Source organism: Phaseolus vulgaris, chromosome 6, assembly GCF_000499845.2.
Source record: "Phaseolus vulgaris cultivar G19833 chromosome 6, P. vulgaris v2.0, whole genome shotgun sequence".
NCBI lineage: Eukaryota > Viridiplantae > Streptophyta > Magnoliopsida > Fabales > Fabaceae > Phaseolus > Phaseolus vulgaris.
In genome coordinates this window covers 3,908,120-3,913,853 of record NC_023754.2, presented here as the reverse complement: position 1 = coordinate 3,913,853, position 5,734 = coordinate 3,908,120, and positions in this window count along the sequence as shown.

The window sequence follows — 5,734 nt, the reverse complement described above, 5'->3', positions numbered from 1 at the left end:
GTTTAGAAGGGAGGGTAGTACATCAAAAGAAAAACCAAAAGAACCTACCAAACCTTTCACCAAAGTAACCTCCACCCCACCCATCTGAGCTCGAGATGTTAAGTGTTTCAAGTGCTATGGTAGAGGGCATGTGCAAGCACAATGTCCAAACCAAAGGAATTTGTTTCTTAAGGGTGTAGATGAGTACACTAGTGGCGAGGATGAGCCTAGTGAGAGAGAGGAGGGGGGAGAGGATGAGAGGGTAGCTCCACTAGAGGGAGAATTGCTTATGATTAGGAGAACCCTCAACAATCACCCTAGCACATCCATTGAAACACAAAGAGAGAACATATTTCATACAAGATGCAATGTTTTAGAAAACATATGCTCTCTTATTGTGGATAGTGGATCTATTTGCAATTGTTGTAGTGCTAGGATGGTGGAGAAGCTTAAGCTACAAGTAGTTCCTCACCCAAAACCTTATAAACTTCAATGGCTTAATGAAAATGGGGAACTACATGTAGACAAGCAAGTGGAAATCAAGTTTTCCATAGGGAACTACAAAGATAAGGTTTTATGTGATGTAGTACCTATGGAAGCTTGCAATATCTTATTAGGGAGACCATGGCAATTTGATAAGAAAACCTTGCATGATGGTCTCACTAACAAGATTTCTTTCACCCACAAGTATAAAAAGTTTGTACTTAGTCCTTTACCACATTCTCAAGTGGTAAATGACCAAATACAAATGAAGCAAAAGAGGGATGAGGAAAACAAACAAAAAAATAGCGCTAGAAAAAGAGAAAATCCTTAGGGATAGGAAGGCGTGGGAGAAGAGTGTTCCTTCCCATAAGTTTGGTCAACAAGAAAAGCCTCTACGTTTTTGAAAATTTGCTTCTTGTTGAACAACCAAACCTTATCTTTTGTAAAGGAGCACTTACATGCACTGCCACTAGTAGTGAACTTATGAATTTACCTCCTCAAATAGAAAACCTTTTAAGTGAATTTGAAGATCTATTCTCTAATGAGGGTCCCATTGGGCTTCCTCCCCTTAGAGGTATAGAACATCAAATTGACTTCATTCCGGGGGCAAGCCTACCAAATAGGCCTGCTTATAGAACCAACCCTGAGGAAACAAAGGAGATAGAATCACAAGTTCAAGACTTGTTGGAGAAGGGTTGGGTTCAAAAGAGCCTAAGCCCTTGTGTTGTACCTGTCTTGTTGGTGCCCAAAAAGGATGGAAAATGGCGCATGTGTTGTGATTGTCGAGCAATCAACAACATCACCATCAAGTATAGGCATCCAATCCCAAGGCTTGACGATATGCTTGATGAATTGCATGGGTCTACTCTATTCTCCAAAATTGACCTTAAAAGTGGATATCACCAAATTCGAATCAAGGAGGGTGATGAGTGGAAAACCGCTTTTAAGACCAAATTTGGATTATATGAGTGGTTGGTGATGCCCTTTGGGCTTACTAATGCCCCAAGTACATTCATGAGGCTTATGAATCACACCTTGAGGGATTGTATAGGTAAATATGCAGTAGTTTATTTTGATGATATCTTAGTATATAGTAAAACCCTAGAAGACCATCTACGTCACCTTAGGGAAGTTCTTCTAGTGCTTAGGAAAAATAGTCTTTTTGCAAATAGGGATAAGTGTACCTTTTGATGGAAGAGGGTCAAGCACATCTAGCCATGGGAGCCAAAGCCCAAACCATGAAGAGCGTCTAGACCAAGGAGAGCGTCTAGCTCCAAGGAGTGAGCGTCTAGGACGTGAAGAAAGGAAGCTATCCATGGAGCGTCTAGATGTGGACCTAGACCGTCTAGGTCCTCTCACAAGATCAATGGCTAAGCATGTACAAGCACAAGTGGATGAAGCCACGGATGGAAGAGAGAAAGCCTTGTATATATTGCATAAAGGCCCAATAGGGGTACTTAGTAATTAGAGTAGTGTAGAAAGTATTTTTGAGTGAAACTTTCTAGAACCTTGCTAGGTGTGACCGGTCATGGCACATGGCCTAGGCTTTGCATTTCATTTGGTTTACATTTCATTATGTATTAGCTTAGGTCTTACATCCCAAATAGCCTATAAATAGGGAGGCTATCTCATGTATTTTGCAAGTTTATTGTGAGTAAAGTTATGCTGCCAATTTGTGCTCAACTTTGCTTCTCCCTAGAATCCTAGGCTCTAAACTTCAATTCCTTCATCTTTTCCCTTGAACTGGCCGAACCACTCAATACCCACACTTATCATGCACCTACAAGATCAACACCACTCTTAGGAGGATCTTGCTCACTCTCATTCATTGCTTCCGCCCCATACTCTACATTGATTCAAGAAGAACTTCATGAAAATGCCATCATTTGGTATCATGAGCTTTGGCTCTTCAAGATGAGTAGCTCCTTGTCTTTTCAATTTTAGTTCTTCTTTATTTCATATTGTCATTTACTTTCCATACTTGTCTTGCTGTTTTTTACATTTTAATTTGTTCTTGGTGTGCTTTGTGGAAGATCCAACCGAAGCACTCTTGTTCATTTGATCTTGAACAAGTTCTTGTGCAATTTGTGATAGGATTCCATACACCTTTGAGTGGCTATTTTCTTTTAGGATTTTGAGTCTTTATTGCTTTCATTATTTGGTTCATATTATGCTTTGAGTCTTTATTTTTCTGAATCTATACATGTTTTGTCAAGTCATGTTCATCCATATTGTCAACAATTCATAGTAGTCCTTTTATTTGGCTTGATTGTTTCTTGATTTTGGGTCTTTTTATTTTGTTTGAATCTGCTGTTCTTTGCTCCTTTGGTGCCTTTTAATTTTTAGTTTGAGTTCATATTGTGTTTAGATTCTACACAATTCTATTTCACAAATTTCCATTGTGTCTAAACTTTGGTATCTTGCTGTTTTTGTTTCCAGTTTTCAGATTCCCCTGTTTTCACCTTCTCTGTTTTGGCTGTTTTAACCCAGAAAAATATTTCCACTCATAGGAAAATTTTGATTCTCTGGAAAATGCAAGTTTAAAGTGTTATAGAAAGGACAAAAAAAGAATTAGGTCAAAAGAAGCAACAGAAAAAAAATGATAAATCTTTTAAAATCAGAGTGCAAATCTGAAGCGCTCCAGCTTGCCTAACCGAACACCAAAATTGCAAAATTTATTAAAACAAAATGGTGCATGAGTTTTGAGTGATTCCAAAGCCAGATTTTAGATAAGATCCTGAATCTCTTGCATATCAAATTTCAGAGTCAAATTTTAAAAATACAGCTCAGCATAAATCGGGGAACAAACACGTTTCTGGCCCACAACATTTTCCAGTGGTGCTGTTTTTTTTATTTGGTCATCTAATCTAGTGCTTTTCTTTAGGAATTCTTTTGTGTGCCAACCTTTAATTGAGTACCTTTATTTGTTTGCTTTAATTACTTGACTCTCTTTCTAGTTGTCATAATCTAAATCCTTTTGGTGGTACTGTTTTATTCAATTAAATTTGTTTCTTGCTTTTGTTCTTTGACCTCTAATTTGGGTGCTGGAATTTAATTCTTCTTTGGTGCTTATGTGAATGGGAACTTGATTTGGTTAAGGTTTAGCCCTTTGCTAGGTGCTGGAAATTGGAGAATTAAAGACCATCATTCTAAGGAGAAGACAAGGCCAAAGCCGAAACAAACATTCTTGAAAACACTACAAACACTTGGAAGATCAACAAGCAAAGACAACAAGGAAGTGCACTAACCAAAAAGAGGATCAACAAAGGGAGTTCTCTTATTTCCTTTGCAACTTGGTTTATTGTTAATTACCTTGTTAATTACGTTTAGACGGTGAGTGTGTCTTCAAGGGCTCAAAGTGTCCAAGAAGCCTCACCTAGGGCCGAATAGTATAGCATTCTTGATTAGTAATTGTTACTTGTTTGTAATTGCTTTTCTTTTGCTTTCATAGCTACGTTTTGCATGGTTAGTTTTGTTTAAATTTGTGTTAAAACCGACTAGTTTTGTTGCATAGATAGCTTACATTGTTTTCTTGCATTTAGTTCTCAACTTATTTGTGTTCTAAGTGTTTCACTAAGAGAAAGTCTTGTGTGAAGATATTGGAGGATAGTTTTTGGCAAGGAAAAGGCTTGGTACTTAAGTAGTCCTTTGTGACTCACCTCCCTTACCTGGAAAACTACCTTCTTTAACTTTCCTAAACTTTCTCAAAGTACAACACCTATATACACAAAGTTTTAGCCATGTCTTCTTCTTCTCACTCTCCAAAGTCTATAGAAAGTGAAGTAAAATCTTTGAAAACTCTTTTAAAAGAAGTATCCCAAGCGGTACAATTGATATCTTTTAGACAATTGGAGAATGAGAACAAAATCAATGAGTTGGCTAAAGCTCAAGAAGAGAAATCACAAAAAACACAAAAATAAAAAAAAAACGCTTACTCATGCATCTCAAAGTATTGAGTCTCTAGGGGAGGGAAGCCGTAGAATCAATGATTATTACCAACCACCCACTAGAAGAACTAGGCAAAGGGAACAAGAGGTGCCAAGGGAAACTAGAGTAGACCTACCTCATTTTCATGGTAAGGAAAATGTAGAAATATATATAGATTGGGAGATGAAGGTAGAGCAACTCTTTGCTTGCCATAGGGTAAGTGAGGAACGAAAGGTACCCTTAGCCACCCTTAGTTTCCAAGGGAACGCCATGTATTGGTGGACCTCTCTCGAAAGAGAAAGACGTCTTCATAGGGAACCTTCCATCACATATTGGAATGACCTTAGGGGAGCCCTAAGACGTCGACATATACCTTCCTACTACCATAGGGAGTTGATGGACAAGCTCCAAAGACTCCAACAAAAGAACATGAGTGTGGAAGAGTATAGGCAAAAAATGGAGCTCTACATGATGAGAGCATCCATTAGAGAAGAGGAGGAAACCACCATAGCTAGGTTCCTTAGTGGCCTATCACTTGAGATAAGAGATAGAGTAGAGCTCTTACCTTATCAAGACTTGAATGATTTGGTTCAACTTTGCATTAAAGTTGAGCAACAAAACTTGCGTAAAACATCAAGTCTAAAGGTGAGCCCCTATTCTAGCTTTTATCCCAAGAAGGAGTTTAGAAGGGAGGGTAGTACATCCAAGGAAAAACCAAAAGAGCCTACCAAGCCCTTCACCAAAGAAACCTCAACCCCACCCATCCGAGCTAGAGATGTTAAGTGTTTTAAGTGCTATGGTAGAGGGCATGTGCAAGCACAATGTCCAAACCAAAGGACTTTGTTTCTTAAAGGTGTAGATGAGTACACTAGTGGCGAGGATGAGCCTAGTGAGAGAGAGGAAGGGGGAGAGGATGAGAGGGTAGCTCCACTAGAGGGCGAATTGCTTATGATTAGGAGAACCCTCAACAATCACCCTAGCACATCCATTGAAACACAAAGAGAGAACATATTTCATACAAGGTGCAATGTTTTAGAAAACATATGCTCTCTCATTGTGGATAGTGGGTCTAGTTGTAATTGTTGTAGTGCTAGGATGGTTGAAAAGCTTAAGCTACAAGTGGTTCCTCACCCAAAACCTTACAAACTTCAATGGCTTAATGAAAATGGGGAACTACATGTAGACAAGCAAGTGGAAATCAAGTTTTCCATAGGGAACTACAAGGACAAAGTTTTATGTGATGTAGTGCCTATGGAAGCTTGTCATATTTTATTAGGGAGACCATGGCAATTTGATAAGAAAACCTTGCATGATGGTCTCACTAACGAAATTTCCTTCACCCATA